Here is an 11,886-nt window from a genome sequence, read left to right on the forward strand (position 1 = left end):
GTCTTTACTTTGCCTATGCTTTGTACTTGAGTTGTTTTTCTGGAGGATTCTCACCATCACTGCATATGTGTGTGTGTGTGTGTGTGCGCGCGCACCTGTGTGTGCACGTGTGCACATACATACATACAATGTCAGCTACTGAAGGGAATATCTGCGGACAGAACTTTCTATTCTGTTTCCTGTTCAAGATATACTTCCCAGAAGCCCTCACCTGGGCTCCAGAAAATCTTTCATCATCAGCATGGGCAGCGGAAAGATTTGCTGCCATCTGTGTGACCTTGGGCAAGGCATTGACTTCATCTTTTGGAATCCAAATTACTTCCTCTGTAAAATGATGGGATTAGGCAGAAAAGTCTCACATTTCTTTTTCAACTCACCAAGCCTTTCTATGGACTCATTGTGCCTGCTCTTTGAGGGCAGTAGCAGCAGCAAAGAGGTGACTTCAGCTTGATACCCCCAAATGCTGACTGACTAAAGTAGAGGGGGCAGCTTCTCCCTTTCCAGAGGTCCTCAAGCATAAACCGGGGTTCACAGTAGATTCCTTCCACATGTGGGATGGACCAGTTCTCAAACTAGAATTTATGATCTTGTGACTAAGTGACAATCTTTATTGTATCATCTGTCTTGAATCCCAGGTCCTGCTGCTGCTCAGACTGGATCTCAAGCCCAAGTTCTTTCCCACCATAAGCCTTCTCCATTCCTCCATACAGACTGCTGGAGGACCCGGCTGTCCTGAATGGGTCTGTTGCAGATGGGTGTTGTGTGATCTTAGCCTGACCTTGGATATTGCCAGAGGTCCCTTGATTCTTCCCTAAGTAACTGTTTCCTATCCTCACAGTGGCTATTCCAAATCTCTTCCCTTCTTCAAGGCTCCTACACCACTATGTCCCCCCTTTCTCCCAGCAGAGGCTCTCCCCGTAGACTTTGCTGAGAAAATAGATTGTTCACTATGAGCTCTTTCTCATTTCACACTCCAGTGCCTTCTTCATATTGTTCCCCGTTATCTTTGCTGACATCTCTGAGGAAGAGGTAGCATTTTTGCTGAACCTGACTACCTGTGTTCTTCATCTCACTCTTTCCTAATTCCTCTGAGAATTTTTCCCACCGATCTCTTTTATTGGCTTCCTTGTTGCTTTCAAAGATAGCATTATTTTTCCCATCCTGAAAAAAACTTCACCCAACTTTGCCATCCCCTCCAGCTCCTATCCCAAATCTGCCTAGTTACTGGTGTGACATTAGGAAAGTCACTTCCTTTCTCTGGGCTTCAGTCCCCTTATCTAGGGCATCAGCCCAAGTGACTTCTGAGAGCCTTCTGATGAAGATCTCTGATCCCGAGGTCCTTTTTCTTTTCTACTTGTCATAGCCCAATCACTTAGAAAGGCCTTTTTTTTTTTTTTTGTGAGGCAATTGGGGTTAAGTGACTTGCCCAGAGTCACACAGCTAGTAAGTGTTAAGTGTCTGAGGCTGGATTTGAACTCAGGTACTCCCGACTCCAAGGCCAGTGCTCTATCCACTGCGCCACCTAGCTGCCCCAAGGCCTTTCTACTCATTGCTCAATCAGCATACAAAAAACATGCATTTATTAAGCAATTACTGCCAAGCACAATGCCGGGCATTAGAAATATGAAGACAGAAGCAAAATACTTCCTATACTTATGGAACTTCCATTCTGTTAGGAGAAGCTACATGGGTGCCTATAAGTACATACATGTATGTTGTTGACTGGTGTCTGACTCTGTGCCCCCATGGACCATAGCACTCCAGTGCTGTCTATGGGATTTTCTTGGCAAAGATACTGGAGGGGTTTGCCATTTCCTTCTCTATTCATACAGATATACCTATGAGTAAGTAAGTGCATGCACACATGCACACACATACAAGGTCATTTTTGCAAGGAGAGCTATGCAGTATGGGGCCGGGGGCGGGGCAGTCAGGTAGGTCCTCTGGTGGTATTTGAGCTGAACTTCAGTGAGGCTGAGTAACACCCTGGAGAGCCCTGGGATCTGAGTTTAGATCTCTATCACCCATATGACCTTGGGCAAGTCATTTAACTTCTATGCATTTCAATTTCCTCATTTGCAAAATGAAGGGGTTAGGTTAAACCTCTAAGGTAGCTTGGAATCTGGATCCATGATTCTAAGCAGCAGAGGAGGGAGCACACCATAGGCTAGTGAATACCCAAAAGCTCATTCTCGGGAGAATTTCATATGTAACAGCAAACAGACTAATTTGACTGGACCATGGAGCTAGTCTGTGAAGGGCTTTGAATGTCAAAAAGGAATGTCTGTCTGGTCCTCAAGGCATTAGGGAGCCACCAGAGCAAGGTGCAATTATAGGCAGAGCTGTGCTTAAGGAATATTACTTTGACAGTCAATAGTCAAGAAATAGCAAGCATGAAGGCATTGTGCTCAACTTCGGGGATAGAAAAAGGCAAAAGAGTCCCTGCCCTCAGAGCTCACAGTCTAATGGGTCAGACTACAAGCAAGCTACATACAGGAGAAAGATGGAAATAAGAGGGAAGATACTAGAATAAAAAGGGCTTCCTATACAAGATGGAAAGTTAGGTGGAGATATGGAGGGAGAAAACTCCAGGCATTGGGCACAGCAAGGAGGGCAGTGTCCCTGGATCGAAGAGTATGTAGAAGGCAGTGAGATGTAAGACTATTGGAAAGGTAGGAAGGGGCTAGGTTATGAAAGGCCTTGAACACCAACTCAAGGATTTTGTATTTGATCCTGGAACTGATGGACGGTGTTTTCAGGGGTATGTCTTTGGGGGTGTGCATGCACATGTGTGTGCATGGTTGGAGGATGGAGGGGAGGGATGAAGGGGAGGAACAAATAGAAGGCCATTGCTGTGGTCCAGGTGAGAGGCCTGTACTAGGGTAGTGGTTGGCCACATGAAGAAATCAGGATCTGCCTTGCTATCCATTAATTACTACTTCTATCCTCTATCACCATTACTCAGCAATTACTCCTCCTTTGATATTCATTCTCTCCAAATTGATCACCCAGTCCAGATCCTGAAGGCCATTATCTACTGATCTCCTCTTGGATATTTTTCCTCCTTTCTCAATAAATCTAGTAGTGCCTTGGGGCAGCTGGGTGGATAGAGCACCAGCCCTGGAGTCAGGAGGACCTGAGTTCAAATGCGATCTAAGACACTTACTTACTAGCTGTGTGACCCTGGGCAACTCACTTAACCCCAATTGCCTTTAAAAAAAAGAAGTATATAAAAAAATCTAGTGCCTGGCTTACAACCTCCCTCTCCACTCCATCCCTTGTCCTCATACGAGGAGACTTCAGCATGCTTATCGATGTTCCCTTAAATAGCCAACCTCCTGGTTCCTCAGTCTGCTCAGCTTCTACTTCCTACTGCTCCATTCCACCTCAGCCACACACAGGGTTGGTCACACTGATCTCATTGTCACCCACCAGTATTTCTTTTTTCTTTTGGGGGGGCAGTGAGGGTTAAGTGACTTGCCATGGGTCACACAGCTAGTGTCAAGGGTCTGAGGCCAGATTTGAACTCAGGTCCTCCTGAATTCACAGCCGGTGCTTTATCTACTGCACCACCTAGCTGCACCCTACCCACCAGTATTTCACTTGTATAATGAAGGACTTAAAATTGTTTTATCTGATCACTATTTCCTATCATTCTATTCTTCCCTATGCCTTATTCTCCCTAAATCTATTTTTTTTAATTTATTTTTTAGTGAGGCAATTGGGGTTAAGTGACTTGCCCAGGGTCACACAGCCAGTTAGTGTTAAGTGTCTGAAGCTGGATTTGAATTCAGGTACTCCTGACTCCAGGGCTGGTGCTCTATCCAGTAAGTCTATTTTTCATCTTCACTGAAGCTCAAATCCCTCTAGCCCCCAGTACTTTACTGGGCTCTCTTGATCCTCTCCTCCCTTCTTGGGGAGTCTTGACTCTGGTGAGCCAGTTTGACTTGATTCTATCCTATACTCTGGAATCTGTGGCTTCCCTGTCTTATTGTCAACCACACCTTGCCAAACTCCTACCCTGGTTTATTCCCACCATTTGCTTCCCCGCCTCCTACTCATGTTGAATGAAACAGAGGCAGTCACTAAGGTGACTTGCTCTGGCTTCTGAGACAGTCACATGCTGAATGGGTCTACTATACATTTGTTACCTAATCTCAACTGTGCCTTCACTGTGTAAAGCAATTCTTTTAATCTCCCCTAATTGCTTCTTTATCCCATTCTCCACAATGGTTCTTCTCAATCTCTACTTTCTTCAGACTTCCACAGAACTTCTTTCCCTGCACTCTTTCATCTTGAGGACCTTGACTCATAATTTACCAAAAAATAAAACAACTGAAACCATTTACTAAGAGGTTCTATTTCACCCTTCACATCCCATATCCTCTACTATTTCCTTCTGTTGTCTGATGAAGGAGGTGGTCCTCACCAAGGTTAACCCTTCTACCTGTATCCTTCATTCCATTCCCTCCTACCTTTTCTATCAAATTGCCCCACTATCATCTCCCCCCTTTAATTTCCAATATCTCCCTATAAATTCCTCCCCGCTGTCCACAAACATGCCAAAGTCTCCCCCATTCTGAGAAAACACTCTCTAGACACTAGCTATGATCATATATCTACCCCCCACTTCCTCATACACTTCACAGCCCAACTTTTGGAAGAAGTTGCTTACACTTGCTATCTCTCCATCTCCTCCCACTCTCCTCTAAACCTTCTACAATTTGGACTGAAAGCTTAGCATCCATGGAAAGTTTTTCCTCTCCTGACTGCCAGCTCTAATCGCCTTTTTCCCTAGTCCACATCCTTTTTGACCTCACCGGAGCCTCTGATACTGTCATCTACTCACTTCTGCCTCTACCTGTTTGCTTCTCCATCTCCACTGATTCCTCACGAACTTTGATTCACCCACAGGTCTGTCCTCATTCCTCTTTATCATCTGCTCACCAGCTTTCTGGTGATAAATCTCTTTGAGCTTACCTAGGCACATCCTAAGGCAATAGACAGTTTACTACTTGACAACTCAAGAGTTTTTCTATCTGGGTAGAATCTATAAGAACTTTTGCTATGCCAGTAAAACCTCAGAGAACCTGGGGTCACCTCAACACTAATGAAGCATAAGGAGAAGACATTAGTGAAGGTTTCATCCTGAACGTTTTTTGATTGGTCAGGAGTGTGTGTGTGTTGGCGGGGGAGGGAGGCAATCAGGGTAAAGTGACTTGCCCAGGATCACACAACTAGTGTCTGAAGCTGGATTCGAACTTAGGTCCTCCTGACTCCAGGGCTGGTGCTCTATGCAATGCACCACTTAACTGCCCCTGAATATATTTTAAAGTACTTTAAATTTTTAAATACTTTAAAAATATCCCATTTTAAGTCACTCATTTATTTTTTTTTACAGGATGAAAGAAGTAATGTGAAAAATTCCTATTTGTAAAATGACCAGATCTTCCATCTCTAAATTTTCTAGGTCCTTAGTGGGGAACTATGAGTATGAAGTGTCATGCTATGCCAGATATGCTCATTTTGTTGGTTAGTTTTGCTTAACTGTTGCTTAATTGTTTTTCTAAAAAAAATTTTTTTAATGAAAATGATGGTTGGGGCTTGGGTGGACTGACTCTAAGTTCCCTACCACCTCCAAATCTTGATTCTTTGTTCTTAAGAATACAACTTGTTGGGGGTGGCTAGGTGGCGCAGTGGATAAAGCACTGGCCCTGGATTCAGGAGGACCTGAGTTCAAATCTAGCCTCAGACACTTGACACTTACTAGCTGTGTGACCCTGGGCAAGTCACTTAACCCCCATTGCCCCACAAAAACAAAACAAAGAATACAACTTGTTTTGTTTTGTTATGGTTATTTGAGGGAAGAGTACAGTATACTTCACCAGAGGCTGGAAGGTATTACCCCACATAGGGAAGTTGGAGGAAAGTTAACAGACTTCAGCTCCATCCCTTATCCCTTGGTAGCATTCTTAGGAGTGGCTCTGTGATTTCACAGACACAGCACACATCATCACCATCATTGTTCCTTTATGTTGGTGGACTCTTTCCTTTGTCCTGTAAATTGTCTTCGAGGAATCTGGGCTACAAAATGGAATTTTTCTTCAATATATCTTAACATGACCAAGGTATGACATATTAACTTCCATCTCTTTTCCCTCACTCTCATTGCATGGCTCCCTAAGCTCCCTTCCGCCTCATTCATCTCTCTGACGATATCTTTTGCTTGTCATTTGTTGTTGGTGATATGCTGAAATACCCACCATGCATCTCTCTCTTGCCCCTTTCAAGTAACCTGCAATTGTGATTCTCTAGAAATTGTGGTAGATTCTATGACTTGATGAATCATTTGAAGAATATTGCTGTTTAAAGTTTTTTTGTTTGTTTTTAAACAAGGAGAGCCTTGGTCACTCAGAATACTGCACTATTTCTAAGGCAATCCAGACCTCTTTCCTCTCGTTCAGTTGTGGGTGCTACTTCTTATAAATACTTATTTTCCAGCTCAATGGATTGTCTGTCCCATTGCAAATCCAATTCTGGACAAATTCATCCACTTGATTTTTCCTCTGTAGATAGTTTGACTGAACTATGGATCTCATTTGGCATGATCTGCAACATACTAGGCCTTGTTAAACCAGCATGCATCCCTTGGGCATCCCGAAGAAATTTTGTGAATCACTCAAGCATATTCCTCTGTCTTTTTGTCTCTTTCTGTCCTCAATTTTATCTCCCTGTTCCTAGGTCTCTGTTTATTACTTTCTATCTCTTAGGTAAAAGATTGAAATTTCAACCCAGGCCCTGTGATTCCCAAGATAGTGATTTTCCCACACTGCCATACTATCCTCCTCTTTCAACTACCCCATTTTGCTTCTTCATTTCTCTCCATCACAAGTTAGTGTCAGAACCAAGACTTGACCTAGGTAATATTATCATAGGATTTATGTTTTTGTTTTGTTTTGTGGGACAGTGAGGGTTAAGTGACTTGCCCAGGGTCACACAGCTAGTAAGTGTCAAGTGTCCAAGGCCAGATTTGAACTCAGGTCCTCCTGAATCCAGGGCTGCTTTATTTACTGAGCCACCTAGCTGCCTGCTATCATAGGATTTAGAGTTGATCATCTACCCAAAGCCTCTCTTTGAGATATGAAGAAATAGTGTGTCAGAGAGGTCATGTGATTTGCCCAATTTCACAAGGTAGTTGCAGAGATGGATCTGAATCTAGGTCTTCTGTCTCCAAATAGAGTATTTTGTCCATTACTATGATTGACCACAGGACTCTACCTCATGGTCTAAGGCTGAAGGATCTCCATGGATTGCTTGGAAAAGGAGAAGATATCTTTAACCTGCAGCATGTAGGTGTAAATTGGGCATAACCAGCCTAAAATGGTGAGGGGCTGCCCAACGGCTCTACCCCTCACCTTTTTGCCCTTGGAAGAGGGTTAGATCCCCTGGATGGTCCTGGAGTAATATCCCTATTTCATTCCCAGCCATTAGGCCAACCCCAGCTTTTGTTGAAACTCTAAAAGACACCACCCCACTATCTACCTAGTGCTTTGTTACTGTTCTGTCTGACCTATGGTCTTCCTGAGGCTAGGACCCAAAGGGATGGGTCATGTGGTCCCATGCCTGGCTTCTACAACCACATCTGGGGATAATTTCTCTTCCTGCTTGAATCAAGCAGGCTCTGCTGTATAGTGTCTTGTATTGAATCACCATGCTCCTCATGCCCTGACTCATGATGGTACTTTCAGTCTCAGCAGGATGCTAGACAAGGAAGTGGCTGGGGAAAGACAGCCAAGTTAAGGGAAGTCGGGTGGGGGTCTGGACAGAAGATCCCCTCTGTGGTGGGTACGTACACACACACACAATATCACTGGAGAGCTCTGGTCAATGAGGGCCCAAGTTCCACTCCCCCCTTGGGAGCATGAAGTCTTCCTTAGGATCATAAAATCATGAGTTTAGAGTTACAGGCAAACAACAGCCCAGAGAACTTGTGACTCCCCAAGGTTATCTGAGTCTTTGGTGGGGGGGGGGCCTGAAAAGACATAGTCCCTTGTTACTGGTGTGAGGAGGACAGCCACTTGAGTGTAGATGTGGGAGTGCAGGATAAAGTTTGCCACTGACATCTCTATTGCCATTATTGCTTGGTGAAGACTTAGGGTAATTTTAAGACAGATTTGACCCAAGGGTCACTTGCTCCCCTTGAGTACTTGAAAGTCTGACTCACAAAAGAAATAACATAGGGCTCATTTTGCAAATGAAAAAGCTGAGTTCTAGAAAAGGATGGAGAATTGTCCAAGATGAGATAATCCAATCAGAAAGGGCTATGGAGTGGAACATGATATATAACAGAACTCAAGTTTCCAGAATCCTGGTCATGGAAGGTTAGGAGATACATTGAGAGGATGCTGGGAATCCTGTTTACAGTGTAACCCTTGGCTAAAAGGGCCATTAGCATGAGACTTCTCATTGGTGACTATTGATTATTCAGTGCTCTAAAACTGTGTGAGAGACTGGCAGAGTTCATCAGAGCAGGAGATATGTGGGCTATTTTGGTTTCTGTTTTTGAGGAAGAAAATGCCCGTTTCCAGCCTTTCTTCAGGTCACTGACAGGACAGAAAAACTGGGAAGAAGCCAACATGTAGAACTTTGCTCATGTCCCTCTTCCCAGCTTTCTGTATTTCAGGGAATTTTCCCTTGGGTTAGATCTAGCACACTCTCATGGTTAAACTGAGTTATCTTCCAGGGGCAGAGCTAATTCCATCTGTAATGTCTGGCATTCATGTTTATATGTATACTTTCTCCAATTTCTGTTTTGCTCTCTTGCAGAAGTGGATTTATCTGCTATGTGCATTCATTGTGGAACTCACATTTGGTGGGAAGGGAATCAAGCCTGGGATATAGAGCTTGAGGCCCTCCTTTTCTCATTAATGAATAGTAATTGGGAGTTTCACTTGAACCTGAAATGTACTTCCCTGGACTAATAAGGTTTATAACATTTATTTATTTAGTTAGTTTTATTAGTGAGGCAATTAGGGTTAAGTGACTTGCCCAGGGTCACACAGCTAGTAAATGTTAAGTGTCTGAGGCCGGATTTGAACTCAGGTACTCCTGACTCCAGGGCCTGTGCTCTATCCACTGTGCCACCTAGCTGCCTGGACTAATAAGGTTTAAGGGACCAGATAGATGTAATTCTAGCTTGGTACCCCCTCTCTCTGAGGAGAGCAGAATAGCCAGCCACTGGCCCCAACTATCATGGCAGAAATCTGAATCTCCCCTGGAGGAGAGCCTGGAAAGATCTATTCTAGCCTCTCACTGAGCCATCTCTGGATAGACCCATGTGAACATTCATAAACTACATAGGTAAAAGCAACAACAGCAACATGCGTGCACACACACACACACACACACACACAACTTTCCAATAGAAAAATGAGTTCCATCCTGGAGCTCTTTCCTCATTCATTCAAACAGACTCAAACTCAAGCAGTGAATGGGACCAAAGAGATCTTTATCCTATCCATTGCCCTGATTTGAGTGATTCTGGACCTGAGAGATTGTTCCACTAGAGGAAAAGGGAGGCAGGGGACATCAAAATTGGAACGTGAGCCTAGGAAGCTCAAGAGGACCAGTTGGGGTCATAGACAGGTCTTGAGGAAGGGAGGGAAGAAATGAGCATTTAAGAGCTTACTCTGAACCAGCTATTGTGCTAAGTGTTTTCTACATAATATCTAGTTTGATTCTCATAACTACCCTGGAAAGTAGGTTTTGTTATTATCCCCATTTTACAGTTAAGGAAACTGAGGCAGACAGAGATTAAGTGACTTGCTCAGGGCCACACATCTAGAAAATTCCTGAGGCTGGATTTGAACACCTATCTTCCTGATTCCAAGCCTGATTTCCTAGTCACTCCAACATCTAGCTGCCCTGAAAGGGAAGTGAGATAGGTATCACAGAGAGATGGTGGACAAGTAGAGAGTTCTTGGGGTGGTGAGTCTAAGAAGGCATAAATGTTCAAGTTTTTTAAGTTCTGTCAGATGTTAGCAGGATTAGACTTCTGTGGCAGAAAAGAGGCACATTGAGACTTTGTGTAAAGAATTATCCACAAGTGGATTGGACTTCCAAGGAGGTGTGGGGCCTCTGCTCACATTGGAAGTCTTTGAGCCCTGGAAGATCACTTGTTGGGCATATTATAGAGAAGGCTACACTAGATGGTTCTAAGGATACTTACAACTCTGATAATTATGAAATGCTGGAAGGATAGATCCTGGGTTGAAGGGGGAAATAGAGAGTCTTGGATTATGCAGGAACATGAGGTTTGGTGTTAACAAAAAGAGGCAAATGGAGGATAAAGTGCTGAATACCTGATGGCTTCTGAGGACTCTTCCAAGTCCAAATTCCATGACGGAAGGATAAATAGAACCTGGGTGGAGGGAGTGCAGACTGTTATCATGGGGAGACAAGATGAGGGTACCATGAAAACAGAAAGGACATTTGTGTCCTAGTGTGCTGGAGACATGAGCTACCTTGACCACATGTGCCCCCTTTTGGTGAACTTCTCTGCTGTTTTACTTTTTGTATGTGTGAGCCCATTCTTAATACTGATACTGTGTCTGCTCAAGAAAGTACTCCAGGGTTGTCAAGGGAATGCTTTACAGAGATTTTTTCTAAAACCAAAATGCCTTTTCTTTAAGCGATTGTATCTATTGGCTGACTATTAAAGGAGAACACACTGGTAGGGGTTGCTACTTAAATCTTATCAGAACATACAGCCATTTGCCAGACTAATAATTAGGCACTTTATTTCACATTCGCTTTGCACAGTTCAAATGACTTCCAGTATGCATCTGCTGGTAAAAGGCCAGGCTTAGGCCAAGCCTTTTTTTTTTTTTTTTTTTGCAGGGCAGTGGGGGTTAAGTGACTTGCCCAGGGTCACACAGCTAGTAAGTGTCACGTGTCTGAGGCCGGATTTGAACTCAGGTACTCCTGGATCCAGGGCTGGTGTTTTATTCACAGCACCACCTAGCTGCCCCTACCAAGCCTCTTTTTGATGGGCTTCCTCTCCAAGTGCTCTGGAATAGATTTGGGGATGTCTTCCCTATTGCTGTTCAGTTTCAGTCCAGACCCTTTGGACTCCTTGAACTCACTAGCTGACCTCCAATCTCAGACATGTCCATCTCATGTTAGAGATCTGGTCACTAATGATTCAGAAGAAACAAACACCAAAAGGGAAAAGAAGCTGGGAGCCCAAGTAGGCTCCAGTTTATCTAACTGAGTCTCCTTTTACCATCTAGCCACCAAAGATTCCTCATTTTCTGAAAGGGTTGCCCCTCTAAAAAGGACCTGAGTTTTCCCCACTGAGTCCCTTGTCAGGCTCTCTGAGCACTACCCTTACTTCTCACCAATGCGTCTGTCAAGGTGAAGTGCAATACTATCACACCACACCATCATCTATAGGAAAGCTATTCCAAGTACTGCTCCTTACTTCCACCTCATTTATTCCTCTCACTGGATAAGCCTCCAGCTTCCTCACCCATGAGCAATAGTTGTTGGTGTCCCTAAAAGAACATTAGTCTTCCAGTACTTGAATAGTTATGGGTAGCTGCTCTCTCCTGATCTCAATCACATTGTACACCAGTGATGCAACAATGTTAATAAACAGAAACCCTTCAGTGTACTTTATAAGCAACAGTATAAGTTATGGCAAAAATATCTAGATGCTCTCATTTCTTCAAATATGCCGTCTATCATCCGGGCTGGGCAGTCTAAGTCACCTTGGCTAAACCTAGAGAGGGAGTAAAAAAGGAGATGTGTTATTTTATTTTATTTTTTTTTGGTGAGGCAATTGGGGTTAAGTGACTTGCCCAGGGTCACACAGCTAGTAAGTGT

This window comes from Dromiciops gliroides, chromosome 3 (assembly GCF_019393635.1).
Source record: "Dromiciops gliroides isolate mDroGli1 chromosome 3, mDroGli1.pri, whole genome shotgun sequence".
In the NCBI taxonomy this organism is placed as follows: Eukaryota; Metazoa; Chordata; class Mammalia; order Microbiotheria; family Microbiotheriidae; genus Dromiciops; species Dromiciops gliroides.